The sequence below is a fragment of the Hyla sarda genome, chromosome 11 (genome assembly GCF_029499605.1).
Source record: "Hyla sarda isolate aHylSar1 chromosome 11, aHylSar1.hap1, whole genome shotgun sequence".
Classification (NCBI taxonomy): domain Eukaryota; kingdom Metazoa; phylum Chordata; class Amphibia; order Anura; family Hylidae; genus Hyla; species Hyla sarda.
Genome location: NC_079199.1, coordinates 21947841 through 21969475, shown reverse-complemented (window position 1 = coordinate 21969475; position 21635 = coordinate 21947841). Strand labels below are relative to the sequence as shown.

Here is a 21635-nt window from a genome sequence, read left to right as displayed (position 1 = left end):
TGCAAAAGAATTGTGGAGCAATATTGCATGTAACCTAATTGCCCTCCACCATCAGCAGCATTCAGTCACTATTCTGTGTCTTAGGGGCAGTGAAGATGGAATCTCAACTCCAAATACATTAAATATGGGTTCTCATTTTTACTGCACTATAGGTATTAAGAATTTTTTGAACACTAAGCGCTACCCTGGCTGCTCCTCTCACCTCTGAGTGAATGCTCTAGCAGCCTTCTGATCCAACATTTAAGCTGTCACTCACATTCAGTGCAGATTTGTGGGCACTAAACATAAAGGGTCTGCCTCCTGGGCACCTAACATGAACTGTCGCCTCCTGGGCACTTAACATTAAACGGGCACTGTCAGATTCAAATACTTTTGATATGTTTTACATCTTGGAAAAACATTAGCCTTTCTAATTTGTATCTCCTTTTTATAGAAATCATGGCTTATAAAAAGACCACTAGGGGTCCCCATACCATCCAGAACAAAATCCTGTCCATCTGCAGCATCAGCTTTTTTGCAGCTGAAGCTCAGGCTAGGACAATGTACAGAAAGGGAGGGCAGGACTAGCACTCCTCTGTGCTCACTCCTGTCCTATCTATCAGACTGCAGCATGAAAACAGAGGAGGGGATTACAGAGCAGCCTGCAGTGATTGGATGAGGAGATCCAGCACAGCAGACTCAGGGAGGAATATAAGTCATGCAGCGTGATGGAAGAGACAGATATGCCTCCTTCAAAGCACAGAAAGGCAAACCAAGTGAGCAACAGATTGAAAGTATTTGTGAGAGAAATATAGGTGCTAGACACATTTATATATACATAATCATGATTAGGTACCAAATAACATAACTTTTTTTGTGTGGGATATAACAGGTACTCTTTAACCTCTTTTTTCCTCCTTACCTTTAAAAAATCATAACCCTTTTGGGGGCTTCCGTTTCTACGCAGTACATTTTTCAGTAAAAATGACACCTTATCTTTATTCTGTAGGTCCATACAATTAGAATGATAGCCTACTTATATAGGTTTGAATTTGTTGCACTTCTGGAAAAAATCATAACTATATGCAGGAAAATTTATACGTTTAAAATTGTCATTTTCTGACCTCTATAACTTTTTTATTTTACGGCGTATGGGGCTGTATGAGGGTTAATTTTTTGCGCCGTGATCTGAAGTTTTTAGCGGTATCATTTTTGTATTGATTGGACTTATTGATCGCTTTTTATTCATTTTTTCATGATATAAAAAGTGACCAAAAATACGCTATTTTGGATTTTGGCATTTTTTTGCGTGCACGCCATTGACTGTGTGGTTTAATGAACGATATATTTTTATAAAATGGACATTTCCGCACGCGGCGATACCACATATGTTTATTTTTATTTAAACTGGGTTTTTTTTAAATGGGAAAAGGAGGGTGATTCAAACTTTTATTAGGGAAGGGGTTAAATGATCTTTATTCACTTTTTTTTTTTTTTTTTTTGCAATGTTATAGCCCCCTCTAGTGGCTATAAAACTGCATGCCCTGATCTCTTACATTGATCACTGGTTTCTCATAGGAAACCATTGATCAATGATTCTGCCACTTGACTGCTCATGCCTGGATTTCAGGCACTGAGCAGTCATTCGGCGATCGGACAGCAGGAGGCAAGGTAGGAGAACCTCCTCGTGTCTTACAGCTGTTCGGGATGCCACGATTTCGCAGCGGCGATCCCGCTAAGCCCCCTGAGCTAACCGGCATGGTTTTACTTTCACTTTAGACGCGGCGTTCAACTTTGAACGCCGCGTCTAAAGGGTTAATAGCGTGCTGTGGCCCCGTGTTATACAGTAGAACGGGAGCAGACTCAGGACGTACAGGTACGTCCTGAGTCCTTAAGGGGTTAAAGGTCTACATCCTGGGCACTTAACATGAAATGTCAGCCTCCTGTGAACTTAATAAAAAGGGTCCTTCTCCTGGGCACTTATCATAAAGGGTCTGCATCCTGGGCAATTATTATGAAGGGTCCACTTCCTGGGCACTAAACACAAAGGGACACCTTTCTGGGCATTAATTATAAAGGGTCCACCTCCTGGACACTTAACATGAAGCGCAGGCATCCTGGACACTTACCATGATATTATTATATATAGATATAGGAGAGAATAAATGTGATCTTTCTACATGTGCAAATCATTATGTGTACCATGCAAGTTGCACTAAACCAAAAGAAAAGAGATGCACAAGTTATTGAAAATTAAATTTTCAAGCCATTGTATCTCCCTGAATGATGATTTAGAAAAAATGTGCTCACGATCAAAGTCCTCTAGATTAAAGTAGAATTAAAGGGGTACTCCAGTGGAAAACATTTTTTTTTTTTCAATCAACTGGTGCCAGAAAGTTAAACAAATTTGTAAAAAATTTGTAAAAAAAATATTAATCCTTCCAGTACTTATCAGCTGCTGTTATGATCCACAGGAAGTTCTTTTCTTTTAAAATTTCCATTCTGCCTGACCACAGTGCTCTCTGCTGACACCTCTGTCCATTTTAGGAACTGTCCAGAGCAGCATAGGTTTTCTATGGGGATTTGCTCCTACTCTAGACAGTTCTTAAAATGGCCAGAGGTGTCAGCAGAGAGCACTGTGGTCAGACAGAAAGGAAATTCCAAAAGAAAAGGACTTCCTGTGGATCATACAGCAGCTGATAAGTACTGGAAGGATTAAGATTTTTTAATAGAAGTAATTTACACATCTGTTTAACTTTCTGACACCAGTTGATTGAAAAATTGTAGTTTTGCAACAGCTGGAGGCATCCTGGTTGGGAAACACTGCATTATGCTTTATTACATGTTTTAGGGTGCGTTCACACAGCCGTATGTCTCCGTTTTTTTTTATCCCGTTTCGGTTCCGTTCTTGCAGGCTGTTAAAAACGTTTTTTTAAAAATCCCATTCATGTCAATGGGATTTTTTTTTCAATCCGTCTACATCCATTTATACCCGTCTGTATTTATTTCTGTTTTTTTCTTTTGATGGCAGAAAAAACGGCACATGCAGTATTTTTTCTTTCATCAAAAAAAATAAAAATAAAAAACGGAAGAAAAAATGGATACAGTAAATTTAACATTGAAGTCTTTGGAAAACGGATGAGCCTTTAAAGGGGTATTCTGCCCCTAGACATCTTATCCCCTATCCAAAGGATAAGGGATAAGATGTCAGATCGCCGCGGTGCTGCTGCTGGGGATCCCCGGGATCCCCGCTGCGGCACCCCGCTATCATTACAGCACAGAGTGAGTTCGCTCTGTGCGTAATGATGGGCGATACAGGGGACGGAGCCGCGTGACGTCATGGCTCCGCCCCTCGTGACATCACAGCCCGTCCCCTTAATGCAAGTCTATGGCAGGGGGCGTGACGACTGCCGCGCCCCCTCCCATAGACTTGTATTAAAAGGGGCGGGCCGTGACGTCACGAGGGGCAGAGCCGTGACGTAACGATGCTCCGGCCCCTGTATTGCGCGTCATTACGGGCAGAGCGATCTCGCTCTGTGCTGTAATGATAGCGCAGTGCCACAGCGGGGATCCCGGGGCTCCCCAGCAGCGGCACCGCGGCAATCTGACATCTTATCCCCTATGCTTTGGATAGGGGATAAGATGTCTAGGGGTGGAGTACCCCTTTAAGGGGTTCTCTGGAGGAAAACTTTATTTTTATTTTTTTTAAATCAACTGGTGCCAGAAAGTTAAACAGATTTGTAAATTGCTTCTATTAAAAAATCTTAATCCTTCCAGTACTTATAAGCTGCTGAATACTACAGAGGAAATACTTTTCTTTTTGGAACACAGAGCTCTCTGCTGACATCACCAGCACAGTGCTCTCTGCTGACATCTCTTTCCATTTTCTGAACCTTCCAGAGAAGGAGAAAATCCCCATAGCAAACATATATTCTGCTCTGGACAGTTCCTAAAATGGACAGAGATGTCAGCAGAGAGCACTGTGGTCATGATGTCAGCAGAGAGCTCTGTTTTCCAAAAAGAAAAGAATTTCCTCTGTAGTATTCAGCAGCTAAGAAGTACTGAAAGGATTAAGATTTTTAATAGTTTAACTTTCTGGCACCAGTTGATTTAAAAAAAAAAAAGTCCCCCTTTAATGTCATCCGTTTGCATGCGTCTTTTGATCCGTTTTTACTTCTGAGCATGCTCAGAACAAAACAAATATGTTTTGTTTATTAACTGAACAATAACGGATCAAAACGGATACAAACGGATAACACGCGTTTCATCCATTATTGGCCATTTTTATTTTTTACGGGACGGGTCTAGACAGCTGTGTGAACGCAGCCTTATCCACATGGTGTTTATAGATATTATTGGCCTTCCTGTTTAACATTCTAGAAAAATAATGGAAATCTGAGCTGAACATTGTTGCGCTGTGCAGCTGCGCTCAGTGCTGTGGTGTGTACAACATGTCTAATTTGTAATCCCAGGAAAGGATCTAAACTGGGTTTCTACCTATATATGCTACAGTCAGACCAGTCTGGAATGAATAATGTATATGGCGTTAGTGTTTTGGTTCTGGTTAGTCGTCCCCAGAGAGGAGTCTTCCCATCCTCCAGTGTATCATTAACTAGCTGTGTAGTACATGATACATTGCTCTACCCTAAATATCCTATATATAGCCTATAAATCTACCAGGCCCCCTCCCGAACTCATGTAAACTGACTATCTCGGTGCAGATTTGGGGGCGGATAGTGATAGAAAGCTCAAAGTGTTTGCAGAGAAATGCTGTCTAGCTATGCTCTTCACGCTGCGTCACTACTTGGTGCAGTTATCGCAGCTTCAAAGCAAGTCAAGCTGCTGAGTCCTTGGGGGTAACAAATCTAGAGAGAGTAAGGAAGGCGCCTCATGTGCGGGTTCAGCAAATCTTGTTAGTGGGGGTGGGGGACGGTAATTCCCAAGCCGCGTACCAAAGTTGGTTGTGCGCCCACACACAACAAGGTAAAGAGTAGAATAAATATAAGTATAGGTCCACTGCAGCCCTCCTGGGTAGAAGTAGAATCAAAACAGGGTGACCGTAGGTTCAGGAGTTAGTCCGGCGCAGAGAGGAACCATCAGGGAGCCAGATAAAATCAATGGATTTATTAGATGCAACGCGTTTCGCTGCGCATGCGCAGCTTCATCAGGCGTCACGCCTGATGAAGCTGCGCATGCGCAGCAAAACGCGTTGCATCTATTAAATCCATCGATAACATTTTATATGCCCAGAGGGGGTCTTCACTTCTTCCAGATGGAATGCCTACAAGGTGAGTTATCCTACCTAGACCAGGTAATGTTGGAATTTTGTGCTTAACTAAATTGGATCACGGTCCTAGAACTTGATACAGAACATTCCATCAAGTGAATTATTTGGCTTTTGCCTAAAGTTATTGCTGTGATAATAGATAACTGTAATTTATTATTATTATTATTATTAATAATAAAAATAATAATAAATAATAATTTTCCATAGTTACTTGAAAGCAATGACCTGGAGAAAGGGAACACAAATCTGGTGTGGTGGCCCAGTACAGGAGTTGCACCCCTGTACCCTTGTCTGGCGGGCTCTATTGAAGTCCCCTGAATCTACATCCCTCTTATGGACTGTCAAGCGTTAAAGGGGTACTTCGCTGCTCAGCGTGTGGAACAAAGTGTTCCGAACGCTGGAGCTGGCAGCGGGAGCTTGTGACATCATAGCCCCGCCCCCTCATGATGTCACACCCTGCCCGCTCAATGCAAGTCTATGGGAAGGGGGCGTGACATCCGTCACGCCCCCTCCCATAGACTTGCATTGAGGGGGCGGGGTGTGACATCATGAGGGGCAGGGCTATGACGTCACAAGCTGCCGGTTCCGGCTCCAGCGTTCAGAACAGTTTGTTCCAAACACTGAGCAGCGGAGTACCCTTCTAAGGTTGAATCTGATGTGTGTTCAGCGATGGTATTCTGCAGACCTTGGTTGTAACTAGTGGTTATTTGAGTTACTGTGGCTTTTTCTGCCATCTTGAACAAGTCTGCCCATTCCATTCTGACCTCAGCAAGGCATTTTCATGTTGTGGATTCAGAGATGGTATTCTGCAGACCTTGGTTGTAACTAGTGGTTATTTGAGTTACTGTGGCTTTTTCTGCCATCTTGAACAAGTCTGCCCATTCTATTCTGATCTCGACAAGGCATTTTCATGTTGTGGGTTCAGAGATGGTATTCTGCATACCTTGGTTGTAACTAGTGGTTATTTGAGTTACTGTGGCTTTTTCTGCCATCTTGAACAAGTCTGCCCATTCTATTCTGATCTCAAAAAGGCATATTCATGTTCTGGGTTCAGAGATGGTATTCTGTATACCAGTGGTCCTCAACCTGCAAAACTACAACTCCCAGCATGCCCGGACAGCCAACGGCTGTCCGGGCATGCTGGGAGTTGTAGTTTTGCAACATCTGGAGGTCCGCAGGTTGAAGACCACTGCTGTATACCTTGGTTGTAACCAGTGGTTATTTGAGTAAAATGAAAAATGACATGTTAAGTATTGAAATCATTGGTCTTCCGTTTTATATATATATATATATATATACAAGATGAAAGGAATATCCAGCATGGTAGCTCGTATGCAACAGATTTATTTGGCACAGCAAACGTACAGGTACAAGACAAAAGTGACGCGTTTCGGTCACCTAAATGATCTTAATCATACATATATATATATATATATATATATATATATATATATATGTATATATATATACACCCCCTTTCTTTGCTATTAGTTCTATATGACATAATGATGTACATAAAAAGCAAAAAAAAAAAAAAGATGGATCTGGGTTAAGGTCTCTTTTATTTTATATTCCGCACTTTGGATTTTGTGAACAGGTGCTTGACAATGGGTTTTGTTTTGTTTTAACTATTCAGTTCTGGTAGACTTAATAGCCTTGTGGCGAAATTGAGTCTATAAAGCTTATCTTGTATATATTTAGAGAAAAGTTCATTTAGGGATTAGGGAATGTGTCTTGTATATGCGCCATTAAGCATAGCACATCTGCCACTGAGCTGGGATTCATAAGAACACTGAGGGAACTTACAAAGGAATCTTTTTTTATTCATTCAGACGCGCTCAACATAAAGGAATTTGCATACTGCGGGAGCACGTCTATGCTCAAAAAAGGGAACTACAGTCAAAACAAAGGTCAAAGTTTATATAAAAAAAAAAATATATATATATCTATTTTACCCTTTAGTGTTCATCAGGAATGTAGAAGTAGGTCAGTACCATAAGCAACATATAGGTGGCCCGTTCCTAAGAAGTTACTTAGATCATTCTTATATTCACTTGACATGAGTTGCGGTGCTCTCCCTCCCCCTCGTCTCCCTGTATTTTCGGCAGGTAAAGCCACGGCGCTAGAGACGAAAAGACAAAGTTTTCTTCACACAACGCAATTACAAAGACAGAGCCAATAATAGAGATATAGGCCCAGATTTATCAAACTGTTTGAGGGAGAAAGTGGAGAGATTTTCCCACAGCAACCAATCACAGCTCAGCTTTCACTTTACCTTAGCTCCTTAGCTGAGCTGTGATTGGTTACTGTGGGAAAGTCACTCCACTTTTTCCCTCACACAGTTTGATAAATCTGGGCCATATTCTTAGCTGTGTTCAAAGTCTATGGGGGGGAGATTTATCAAAACCTGAGCAGAGGAGAAGTTGCTGAGTGGCCCATAGCAACCAATCAGATCGCTTCTTTCGTTTTTGAAAACTCCTCTGCAAACTGAAAAACCTAAAAACGCAAAGCAGAGGCGCTCCCTGTGAACGAGCACTCGTGCTAATGCCGGACAGGGACAGGGGTCAAGATGGTCTCTTACCAGCTCCGGTTGTGTACCGAGACAAATGGACTTCAAAGGTGTGGTGGGTCTTTTGCGGCGCTGACTCGGAACAGGCACATCAGGTGAGGATAAAAGGTTTATTAAAGTGCAACGCGTTTCACCGCACATGGGCGGCTTCATCAGGCGATGCCTGATGAAGCCGCCCATGTGTGGTGAAACGCGTTGCATTTTAATAAACCTTTTATACTCACCTGATGTGCCTGTTCCGAGTCAGCGCCGCAAAAGACCCACCGCACCTTTGAAGTCCATTTGTCTCTATCTACTTGGTTGGGAGGCTGCAGACCGGGCTCTAACAATCCTTACACGCTGTCCATTGTTGTGTGTGAGCTCACACAACCACATGGGGTAAGAGGCTTTAAAAAGAATCCTTCTACCAATACCTACCCAGTCGGTTTTACTCTATGGAGCGCTCTCTTTTATATTTCCGGTTGTGTACGGACATACACAACAATGGTTAGCACGTACTTAACAATGGAGGATTCTTTGTTGTCCGTCTGTAGCCTTCCCATGTTAACTTGTACAATCCAGTGAACTTCGTAGGTGGCAGGGAATTCTATGTCGCTGACCAGGACAGAGACAATTCAGGTAGGTAGGTTCAGGTAAAAAGCTTTATTCAGCCAAGATGCAACGCGTTTCACTCTGCAAAATGAAAGCAGCGATCTGATTGGTTGCTATGGGCAATTCAGCAACTTTTCCTCTGCACAGGTTTTGATAAATCTCCCCCTATATTTTTATATTCAAGGCTGCGGCAATTGACGAAGAAATGGCGCCGCAAATTAAAGCTGTCAATTCTGAGTATGTTTTATGTGTCCCCATAGAAAACGAAACCGAAACATGGCTCTTTGATTACACAGAAAAATGAGAGAAGATAACCCCCACAGTGAAACGCACGGTCCTAAGGCAGTCTCCTCCATCAGAAATAGTCCTGAGATAAGAAAAAGGAAGTCAACTGAAGGGGGGAGGACCCCCTAAATAATGTCCCTATGAAATTGTGAACGTCTGACTTCAGGCTCGGTCATGTTGTTTGCGAATCTGCTCATTGTGAGTGCCCAGCCATCTTGAGGGGGTTTAAGAAAATGTGTGGATCCTATGGCCACAACGCCAAGGTGTTGTTTAAAGGGGTACTCCGGTGGAAATTTTTTTTTTTTAACCAACTGGTGCCAGAAAGTTAAACAGATTTGTAAATTACTTCTATAAAAAATTGTAATCCTTCCAGTACTTATTAGCTGCTAAACACTACAGAAGAAATTATTTTCTTTGTGGAACACAGTGCTCTCTGCTGACATCTCTGTCCATTTTAAGAACTGTCCAGAGTAGGAGAAAATCCCCGTAGCAAACAGATGCTGCTCTGGACAGTTCTTAAAATGGACAGAGATGTCAGCAGAGAGCACTGTGTTCCAAAAAGAAAATAATTTCCTCTGTAGTATTCAGCAGCTAATAAGTACTGGAAGGATTAAGATTTTTTTTAATAGAAGTAATTTACAAATCTGTTTAACTTTCTGGCACCAGTTGATTTAAAAAAAAAAAAAAAAAAAAGTTTGCCACCGGAGTACCCCTTTAAGTGGACAGGATGGCTCAAACTGAGATCATTTTATCCAGGGCTACATATACAAAGCGAAGAAAGAGTTTTTTCACACGAATCAACTTACATTTTGGAGAATAATACAATACTACAAACCAGTACACCTTCACACCATTGTTTACACGGCTCGTTTTTTAGAGTGTAAAAAAAAAAGAGGGGGTGGGGGGCGCGACATGTCTATTCTTAACGTGTATAATATTTCTACAAAAAGCAATGAGAACACTAAAAATGCCCCTAATACATGTGAAACATTGAAATATGCATCCAAAAAACATAAAGATAAAAAAAACTAAAAATAAGCTTCATAAAAACGCTTTCAAATAAAAGAAAAAATGAAATCCCCTAACATACACGTGTATGTACTTCTATTTTACATCATGTGAACTTTGTCTTAATATGATTTTTGGAAGCCATGGCGCAGATTTTTAATGGCTGCTGCGTCAGAAATTTGGCTTTAAAGGGGTACTCCGCTGCTCAGCATTTGGAACAAACTGTTCCGAACACTGGAGCCGCGGTGTCGGGTGCCCGTGATGTCATAGCCCTGCCCCCTCATGATGTCACACCCCGACCCCTCAATGCAAGTCTATGGGAGGGGGCGTGACAACTGTCACGCCCCCTCCCATAGACTTGCATTGAGGGGGCGGGACGGGACGTCATGATTGGGCGGGGCCATGACATCATGAGCTCCCGGCGCCGGCTCCAACGTTCCGAACAGTTTGTTCCAAATGTTGAGCAGCGGAGTACCCCTTTAAAATCAAGCCCCACTGACTACAATGGGATTCCGCTGCGGAACGGACTGGTCTTATATCTTTGCAAAATTCGGAAAGTGGAATTTTCATGGCGGAATGCCTGCTGCGGAAATTCCACTGTGAATGGGACAATGGAATCCCACTGAAGTGATTGTACAGTAAATTTTGGTGGAATTCTACATGGAAATTCCGCTGTGTAAACACAGCCTTTTGGCTGTCCGGGCATGCTGGGAGTTGTAGTTTTGCAACAGCTGGAGGCACCCTGGTTGGGGAACAATGGCCTAAGGCTAAGTTTTCACTTTCTGTAACAGGTATCTGTCAGCATCCACCCGACAACAGGATATGCCAACGTCTACTGTGGCACGGAGCAAGAGGTGCCATTTATTTCACCGGAACAGAGTCACCTAGTTCGGGCTGTATATGTTGCTACTTTAACGACACTCAATAGTGCAGCAGATCACGCAATTGAGTTCTGCTAAAATCAGTATCCAGTTCTCATTGAGATCTTGACCTATGACGGAAAATGAAATTGCTACAAGAACCTAAAAAGATACGAAAATTCATTCCTATGTGTTTCTACCCTTGAACTTTACTGAATCCCCAGAGCACAATATGTAGGAAGTTGCATAGGGGGCTCAGCAGAAAATATTTCTTTCTGTTCAAACCTTGTGATTTACTTTATGGACATATATATATATATATATATATATACATATACACAGTGGTCCTTCAAGTTACAATATTAATTCGTTCCAGGACGACCATTGTATGTTGAAACCATCGTATGTTGAGACTAGAGATGAGCGAACTTACAGTAAATTCGATTCGTCACGAACTTCTCGGCTCGGCAGTTGATGGCTTTTCCTGCGTAAATTAGTTCAGCGTCTCCTAGGACTGTATCCACCTTTTCCAGCCCACCGGAGCACCTGAAAGCTGAACTAATTTATGCAGGAAAAGACATCAACTGACAAGCCGAGAAGTTCGTGACGAATCGAATTTACTGTAAGTTCGCTCATCTCTAGTTGAGACCATAACTCTATGGAAACCTGGTAATTGGTTCTGACTTCTGAAGCCCCAAATTGTCATCCAAAAATAGGAAAAAGTGAGAATTAAAGAAAAATAAGTAGATAACTAATACAGATAAAGCAAATCCTTACATATAAAAGTATAAAAGAAAGATCTGCTGGGAGCTGTAAATCACTGTCTATTTCAGTGTTTCCCAACTAGGACACCTCCAGCTGTTGCAAAACTACAACTCCCAGCATGCCCGGACAGCCTTCGGCTGTCCAGGCATGCTGGGAGTTGTAGTTTTGCAACAGCTGGAGGCACCCTCTTTGGGAAACACTGGTCTATGTAGAGGACAGAAGCTTCTTCAGGGTCCTGTACAGAACACACAATGTCCTAAAAAAAGGAAAATGGAGTCGCCCTCACCTGGTGTCCAAAAGAGCAGCTAACCCTGGCACAGGTAAAGAGTACAGAACATGTAATACCTCCCTGTACTGTAGGGGGCACTACCAGACACCAGTCAGTGCATGCACTTCAGTAATACAGGTAAAGAGTACAGAACATGTAATACCTCCCTGTACTGTAGGAGGCGCTACCAGACACCAGTCAGTGCATACACTTCAGTAATACAGGTAAAGAGTACAGAACATGTAATACCTCCCTGTACTGTAGGAGGCGCTACCAGACACCAGTCAGTGCGTGCACTTTAGGAATACAGGGGTTTTACCAGTGAAATGTCCATTCTGATTGGTCAGTTCTTCTGGCCATTGAAACGTTTCGCAGATCTGGACTGTCTGTAGCATTGTATGTTGAGTCTGGTTTCAAGTTACAAAGGTCCAGAAAAGACCATTGTATGTTGAAACTATTGTATGTTGAGGCCATTGTAAGCTGAGGGATCACTGTATATACCTAGTAAAAACAAAAAAATACAAAAAGAAAAATAGCCAGCACAACCACCTAATACACGGGTGCACGCTGCTGTGGCAAATACAGAGTATACAAAAAAGAAGGTTGCAGCAGCACTCTTGGTAAAAAAAAAAGGAGGCTCTTAGCGCACTTTTTGATCAAAACGTGTCCCCCATCCACCACGCGGGGGTGGCCTCATTTCGGATGGGACCCTAACACTCATTTCACTCACCTCTGCTGAGCCCACGTTTTGATCAAGAAGTGCGCTAAGAGCCTCCATTTTTTTGACCAAGAGTGCTGCTGCAGCCTTCTTTTTTGTATACTCTATATATGTATATATTTATATATCTTTTATCTTTTATACTTTTGTAGACCAATAATTCTGTTAAACTGCAGGTGTCACTGTTAGATCTGAAATAAAGGGTAGAGCGTCTGCGATGGTGCGTTTATAGCTCCGATGCAGTCGCTGACATACATGTGAACGTTCATACGACCGGACGGGTCACTGCTGATTTTGGTGCAGGCAGCCGGCAGATTGTAAGATTGTACGCTATAGTGGGTAAGGCTGCCAAATTGGTGTGGGGAGGGGGGATTAGATCCATTGCAGATTGTTATAATGAGCTTCGGAGTCAGGCGTGCAGGTGTTCTCAGTGGTGAGCGAAAACTTGATTCACAAAGTATTCAGAATGAGTCAAGACAATGCCACCCTGAGGAACCTGTTTTTTTCCGGTGTTTTTTTTTTTTTTTTTCTTTTTTACCTAAAAAAACTGCCCTGTCATTTTTCACTCCCAAGAAGTTTTTTTTTTTCTAAAAATAGTGGGTTTTAGTATTGGTGTTTCTCTTTCTTTCTGGACTTTTTTTCCTCTGCATTCTTATTGTGATAAGTCGTGACTCCACTGCCACTCAGCTCAAAACTGCAGAAAAAACACCAAAGATGAGTGAAAAAAGCACCAAAGGAAATAACACCAAGTGGATTTGAGGTTTCATAAATCCCTGTTGACTTTCTGGTTGTGGCGTTTGTTCAACCAAAAATGCTGTGCAGCATTCATGACGTTTATTTTATATATATTTTTTGGGGGGGGGGGGTGAAAAAAAAATGGAAACTTAGCCTTAAAGGGGTACTCCGGTGGAAAACATTTTTTTTTATTTTTTTTTTTTTTAAATCAACTGGTGCCAGAAAGTTAAACATATTCTATTAAAAAATCTTTACCCTTCCAGTACATTTTAGCAGCTCTTGGCTACATGGGAAATTCTTTTCTTTTTTAATTTCTTTTTTGTCTTGTCCACAGTGCTTGTCCACTTGTCTGGAGCTGAACCTGATGCCCATATCAGGAACTGTCCAGAGCAGGAGAAAATCCCCATAGCAAACCTATGCTGCTCTGGACAGTTCCTGACACGGACAGAGGTGTCAGCAGAGAGCACTGTGGACAACACAAAAAAGAAATTCAAAAAGAAAAGAATTTTCTCTGTAAATGCACAGCATGTATAGCAGAGTCGAAACTGTGAAACTTGCACGTGTACTACAGACACTACATGTGCTACAGAGTCTGTATAGCAGAGCGGACACTGAATAGCGTGTACAGCAGAACCCGTATAGCTGAGAGCCGATACTGACTCGGCTCTGCTACACGGCAGGAAGGTTTTTCTTCTGAGGGATGACAGAGTTTTGGATGAGGGAGTTTAGGATGACGGAGGAGGGAGTTGCGACTGACGCCTGAAGGTGATTGGTCCAAGGGAGGAGGCGGGATGCTGTTTTGCCTGACGCGGGATGGAGTTACAGCTGACGATTGATGATGTCCTAAAATGGACACTGTAAATATATGTACGCAGTGTTATGTATGTACACAGTGACTCCACCAGCAGAATAGTGAGTGCAGCCCTGGAGTGTAATACAGAATATAATTGAGGATCAGTACAGGATAAGTAATGTAATGTATGTACACAGTGACCCCACCAGCAGAATAGTGAGTACAGCTCTGGAGTATAATACAGGATATAACTCAGGATCAGTACAGGATAAGTAATGTAATGTATGTACACAGTGACCTCACCAGCAGAATAGTGAGTACAGCTCTGGAGTATAATACAGGATATAACTCAGGATCAGTACAGGATAAGTAATGTAATGTATGTACACAGTGACCTCACCAGCAGAATAGTGAGTACAGCTCTGGAGTATAATACAGGATATAACTCAGGATCAGTACAGGATAAGTAATGTAATGTATGTACACAGTGACCCCACCAGCAGAATAGTGAGTTCAGCTCTAGTGTAAATAAAGATGTAACTCAGGATCAGTACAGGATAAGTAATGTAATCTATGTACACACACCTCACCAGCAGAATAGTGAGTACAGCTCTGGAGTATAATACAGGATATAACTCAGGATCAGTACAGGATAAGTAATGTAATGTATGTACACAGTGACCCCACCAGCAGAATAGTGAGTGCAGCTCTGGAGTATAATACAGGATATAACGCAGGATCAGTACAGGATAAGTAATGTAATATATGTACACAGTGACCCCACCAGCATAATAGTGAGTACCGCTCTAGTGTACATAAAGATGTAACTAAAGATCAGTACAGGATAAGTAATGTAATGTATGTACACAGTGACCTCACCAGCAGAATAGTGAGTACAGCTCTAGTGTACATAAAGATGTAACTCAGGATCAGTACAGGATAAGTAATGGAATGTATGTACACAGTGACCTCACCAGCAGAATAGTGAGTTCAGCTCTAGTGTACATAAAGATGTAACTCAGGATCAGTACAAGATAATAGACATTCTCTTTGAACAGATGAGAAGCCCAAATACCTGACCAGGGAGCACTTCTGTATTAACCCAAATATCTTAATAGGGTATTTGAAAATGTTTTATTAATAACAATTCTTATTCTAATTAGTATTTCCTGTGACCGCCTCTTCCATCGCACCTTATCCGTATTTCCATCCCGTAAACCCATTAGCCACCATTTATTTAGGACGGGGGAGCAGTGTGTCGCACACTTAAAGACTCACTTTATCACATAATTACATTTTTCAGGCGATGGTAGCGACGAATCTCATAACAAGTAAAAGAATGAATTTTACTGCTTTTTTCCAATGAAACCCAGGAGCTCGGTGGAGGCCAAGCAGGTGTATGGAAAAATGCTGATTTGGACCATCAGATGCTCAGCATAAGGGATTATTTACCGTTATCTGCAATTAGCTCAGATGCATAAACAGGCATTCGTCTTAGCTGAGATTCACAGAAAGATCAGATGTTTGCTCCTCTGCATATTTATGTATGTTTAGCTCTCGGCGTCTCCTAACAAGTATATTTTAAAAGGTTGACCCAACCCACAAATACATAATTGCCCTATGGTTTAGTTTGTCATTACTTTACTGGCGCAGCTGTTTTTTAAGTTCACAGAATCTAGTGTCAGGCTTCGGTGTTACAGCTTCATCTACGAAATGCAGCGGCCAAGAGGTTGTCACAGCTCCGCCCCCGCTTCTAGCATCACCGCACCGAGGTATCATTCATCATGTTACAGATGATCAGATTAGTGCATTTAATTATAGACAATTCTGTAATCCACAATCGGTCTTCTGCTTTATAGAGGTTCTATTTCTGTGCTGGACTATCTCGTGGATGATTAAAGTTACGTTGTGGCGTGTGCAGAAGACTTTATCCGTAACCCACCATAGTCTGTCAAAGGGGTTTTAATTTGGGGTAAAACAACTGATCTGGTCTACGATCGCTTATTAAGGAGAAGTGAATAACATGGAATATCTGGTGACAATGGCGCCTGTAAGAGCTGAGATATATGAAGCATCAAGAATCAGTCAGTTCTTGATATTGATTGTTGGAAAACATTAACGATAGTGCAGTGACCACAGGGTGTTGCAGTGAGTGGTGGGGTCGGATGGTATTAACCCCTGGGGCAAGATGTTGTTGACCCCTAATGTTCGTGATGCCAGGATGTGGTTGTTTTGGTATAGGAGAAGAAGATAAGAGGGACTCAACCCAGTAATTATAATTTGGGTGCTACTCAGTTAAAAACCATGACAAATAGGGAATAGAAGAAAAGACTTCACTGACACAGTAGCACACCAATAATTATCAATTCAACTATTTCCTAGTTGTGTTGGTATAGGGCACCGCCAACAACCAGCCCAGAAACGGCATGCAGTAAATGAGAGTCCACAGCAAGGATTTGAAGCAACTTGAACTTTTACTTGGAAAAGGCAGATAACAGTCTTCACAACTAGCCAACTTCCACAGAGGTGACCGGGACACAGGGAACCTCTCAGGCTTGCTTGGACTTGTAGTTATTGTAGTAATGCGGGACAGTAGTGGACTTGAATTGTAAAGGTTTTGGCCTAGATATGCAGAACTTGCATGGTACAGGACTTTGTGCTTGCTGTTAGGTCCAGGTCTCAAGAGAGTGAATCTGGAGACTACAGCCCCTTATATACTAGGGGGCTGGACGAAAGCCTATTGGTACCTGTGCCCTTGGAACTCTGGGTATATCATGTGATTACAGGTCACATGACCAAGGAAGGTCCTATACATTTAATACAATCTGTACAACTTTATACATAATGACATTCTCAGTAGAACTCATACAATAAATGTACATAGTGAATATACAATGCATTAAACACTATATAACCTAGGGGGAACCCTGCAGGAGACCCCTTTGGATCTTAGGGACTGTTCCTGAGGGGACTTAAGGACTGTACAGAACTATGTTCTGTACCGGGACACCACAATTGGAAAATGTAAGGAATCTGTCAGGAAAAAGAAAAGGAACGACCGATGCCGGCGCCTCGTGTATTACCCTTAGTAACAGGAAAAGACGGGTCCAATGACTGACCCAGAAACCATATAGATGGCCGCTCACCTTAAAGAGAAGTAATATAAGCCTTTTACCCCAGTGATAATGGGGTATTATAGATCCGGAGTCGCTGCTCAGCCTTCTGGGTTGCAGGAGTAGACAACCCTGTTATCCTGGTGTGAAGATAAGAAGTAGCTGGAGGAAAAGAACCCTTGTAGAATGGCGCTGCGGACTCCCAGGTAAGGATGCAAATGGACCAGGTAATGGTACAAAGTTTCTCAGCAGAACCGTTCATTCATAAAGGAAAATAAAATAAAAAAACAGGTGATGACGCGTTTCGAGAGGAGCCCTCCATTCCTCAGATCAGAATTCTGACGTGAGGAAGGGAGGGCTCCTCCTGAAACATGTCATCACCTGTTCTTTTATTTTATTTCCCTGTATGAACGGTTCTGCTGAGAACATTTGTACCATTACCTGGTCCATTTGCATCCTTACCTGGGAGTCCGCAGCGCCATTCTACAAGGGTTCTTTTCCTCCAGCTACTTCTTATCAGGAAATTGTAAGGATCTGACATGGGTCAGGGCATTTCCAGAACGTCAGGTCCTTGTATACAGTGGTAAGAACCTAAACTTAAGAAAGACAGCTGGTCAAAAGGGGAAGGGGTCATGTTTGTGGGAAGTGAAGGCTAGCCAGTCTGGTCCCATCCCACTCTAGGGCAAAATGCTGAAAAAATTCCTTTTGACTATGATAGCAAGTACAAAGAAAAGAGTGGTAGGTAGAGAGGCTCCTATTGATCTGGCAACCTAGGACTTGAGCTGCCCAATTAACACCTATGCCCATGGTGTCAAAAATGTGCAATTATAATATAGAAATTGGGGCTCAGAGTTTATGACTATTTGAATAAACGTATATTTATTTAGAATATATAAATTTATTTATATATACCATATACCTAAATAAATATGTTTATTCAAATATTCATAAACTCTGAGCCCCAATTTCTATATTATGATAGAAAGTAGTCAGATCACACAGGACATTGCAGCTTGTAGTGTATTTGTCTGTGGTGCCACAAACCAGACAGAGCGTCCATGTTGACACCTGTCTACCACTTAAAGGGGTACTCCGCTGCTCAACGTTTGGAACAAACTGTTCCGAACGCTGGAGCCGGTGCTGTCATAGCCCCGCCCCCTCATAACATCACACCCCGCCCCCTCAATGCAAGTCTATGGGAGGGGGCGTGACGCTGTCACGCCCCCTCCCATAGACTTGCATTGAGGGGGCGGGGCTATGACGTCACACGTTCCAGGCGCTTCGGAACAGTTAGCTCCAAATGCTGAGCAGCGGAGTACCCCTTTAAAGTGTCTAAATGGACTTGTGGGCATCAGAACTGTAGTATCAAGCAATGGAAGAAGGCGGCCAGGTCTGATGGATCTTGTCTACCTTTGTATGTGCGTCACCCATAGAGGACATGGCACCAGGATGCACTATGGGAAATACTGAAAACCTTGGGTACTGGCATTATTTGGATATTTCTGTGACACATACCACCTACCTATTGTTCCCCTTTCATGACTCTTCCAGCAGGATAATGCCCCTGGCCACACTGAAAAAAAATGTTTAAAGGGGTACTACCGTGGAAAAAAATTTTTTTAAATCAACTGGTGCCAAAAAGTTAGATTTGTAAATTACTTCTATTAAAAAATCTTAATCCTTCCAGTACTTATTAGCTGCTGAATACTACAGAGGACATTCTTTTCTTTTTGGAACACAGAGCTCTCTGCTGAATCACGAGCACAGTGCTCTCTGCTGACATCTCTGTCCATTTTAGGAACTGTCCAGAGCAGCATATGTTTGCTATGGAGATGTCAGCAGAGAGCACTGTGCTCGTGATGTCAGCAGAGACCCCCACAATCCAAAGAACGAAAGAGCTGCAGGAGGGAACAACCTGCCATGTGTGAATTTATCCTTTAAAGGGGTACTCCTGTGGAAAACTTTTTTTTTTTTAATCAACGGGTGCCAGAAAGTTAAACAGATTTGTAAATTACTTCTATTAAAAAATCTTAATCCTTCCAGTACCTTTTAGGGGCTGTATACTACAGAGGAAATGCTTATCTTTTTAGATTTCTCTTCTGTCATGACCACAGTGCTCTCTGCTGACCTCCGCTGTCCATTTTAGGAACTGTCCATAGCAGCATATGTTTGCTATGGGGATTTTCTCCTGCTCTGGACAGTTCCTAAAATGGACAGCAGAGGTCAGCAGAGAGCACTGTGGTCATGATGTCAGAGAAATCTAAAAAGATAAGCATTTCCTCTGTAGTATATAGCCCCTAAAAAGTACTGGAAGGATTAAGATTTTTTAATAGAAGTAATTTACAAATCTGTTTAACTTTCTGGCACCAGCTGATTTAAAAAATAAAAAGTTTTCCACGGGAGTACCCCTTTAAGCCATGATAACATGTAGTAGAAATGCTGAGGATTTTGTGCAGAGGAAAGTTAAAGCATTTCTGCATCAAAATGCAGAGGGAAAATTCACAGCAAATACGCTACTGATTTTTGTTCAGGAATATGCAAAGGAAAAAACAGTTCACTGTATTTGGCTGAAAAATCTGCAACGCTGTTATTGTGGAATTTGCCTTTTACATTGGAGTCAATAGGGAAAATCTTCGAAAAATATCTACAGCATTTATGCGCCATAATTGATGGGCTGCAGATCTTAAAGCTTAAAGGGGTACTCTACTGCTCAGCATTTGGAACAAACTGTTACGAACGCTGAAGCGGAGCTCGTGACGCCATAGCCCTGCCCCTCATTATGTCCCGCCCCGCCCCCACAATGCAAGTCTATGGGAGGGGGCGTGACAGCTGTCACGCCCCCTCCCATAGACTTGCATTGAGGGGGCGGGGTGTGACAGTTGTCACGCCCCCTCCGATAGACTTGCGTTGAGAGGGCGGGGCCTGACATCATGAGAGGGCGGGGCTATGACGTCACGAGCTCCCAGCACCAGCGTTCAGAACAGTTTGTTCCAAATGCTGAGCAGCGGAGTACCCCTTTAATTTGAAACAACTTTTGATAAGTTGCCCAGACAGGTCAAAAGTTTCGATCGCACCGGGTCTAAGTCCTGAGACCCACTGTGATTGCGAATTATCAGCTGGTGAAGTGCGCGGCAAAATACTCCACTGCCTTGATAGACTCCAAATCTGACCTATTCACTCCATTGTAGTCTATAGGAAATTAGTCTGGTTTGAGTGACAGCCAGGGAGGGGTGTGCTGCCGCGCACTTCACCTGGATCTAACTTGCGATTTGAGCGCGTTTTATGACTGAGTCCCGATTCATTCTCAACTTGTGACATATCTGGGCAACATATCAAAAGTTGTTACAAATCACAGTAACGCTTTAAATACATAATATTGTAGATACTTGCAGCATATCGATAGCGTACCTGTAATATCACATAAAAAATATGATTATATACGTTACTAGCTAAGTTATGGAGATTCTTTACATGTCTTTTTTATGTGACTAGCTTCTGTATGTGAGTCACAAATCCCTCTGTTCTGCTGCTCACTCATTCTGACATCCACTGCTCAGGAAGGGGTGAGTCTGAGACAAGCACATAGCCCGCCCTCACTCACCATGCATTCACTTCCTCCCTGAGTCTGCTGTGCTGTGATAGGTGTCTTTATTAAATCACTGCAGGCTGCTCAGTAACCCCCTCCTCTCTGTTTTCATGCTGCAGTCTGATAGGACAGGAGTGAGCACAGAGGAGTGCTAGTCCCGCCCTCACTGCCTGTGCTTCAGCTGGGACAAAGATGATGCTGCAGCCGGACAGGATTATGTTCTGGATTGTATGGGGAACCCTAGTGGTCTATTTTATTACCTGATATTTCTATAAAAAGATAAAAAATGTTATAAAGTATATTAGAAATGTTGATGTTTTGCCAAGATCTACAACATGCAAAAAGTTTTTCATTTTGACAGTGCCCATTTAAAGGGGTTATCCAGGAAAAAAACTTTTTTTTTATATATATATATATATATATATATATATATATATATATATATATATCAACTGGCTCCAGAAAGTTAAACATATTTGTAAATTACTTCTATTAAAAAATCTTAATCCTTTCAGTACTTATGAGCTTCTGAAGTTAAGGTTGTTCTTTTCTGTCTAAGTGCTCTCTGATGACACGTGTCTCGGGAACCGCCCAGTTTAGAAGAGGTTTGCTATGGGAATTTGCTTCTAAACTGGGCGGTTCCCGAGACAGGTGTCATCAGAGAGGATTTAGACAGAAAAGAACAACCTTAACTTCAGAAGCTCATAAGTACTGAAAGGATTAAGATTTTTTACAAATCTGTTTAACTTTCTGGAGCCAGTTGATATATAAAAAAAAGTTTTTTCCTTGATAACCCCTTTAAATCCCATACACAATGCTTGTTTTGTAAGTGCTGCTGATTTTTTCCCCCCTTCTGTTTCTAATATTAGAACGTTCACATGAATTGGACTGAAATGTAATACTGGACAAAGCCATGGATGACGGTGGCGCTGTTTTTGGAGAAACAAATAAACAACCCTTTTATACTGCAGCTGTCTTTTGGAATAGCATTACGTTTGCTCATTGAAAAATTCCACCATCCTATTCTAGTCTAGTAATGACATGTTAGATTTTTTTCCTCTCTCTCTCCCGTGCAAGA

At 42.2% G+C, this 21635-nt stretch overlaps 1 long non-coding RNA gene across 1 annotated transcript in view; it reads right to left on the bottom strand.

Annotated features, from left to right (window-relative positions):
- The window catches only part of LOC130295414 (uncharacterized), a 102403-nt gene that overhangs the window by 11556 nt on the left and 69212 nt on the right, over positions 1 to 21635 (bottom strand). The window lies entirely within an intron of this gene.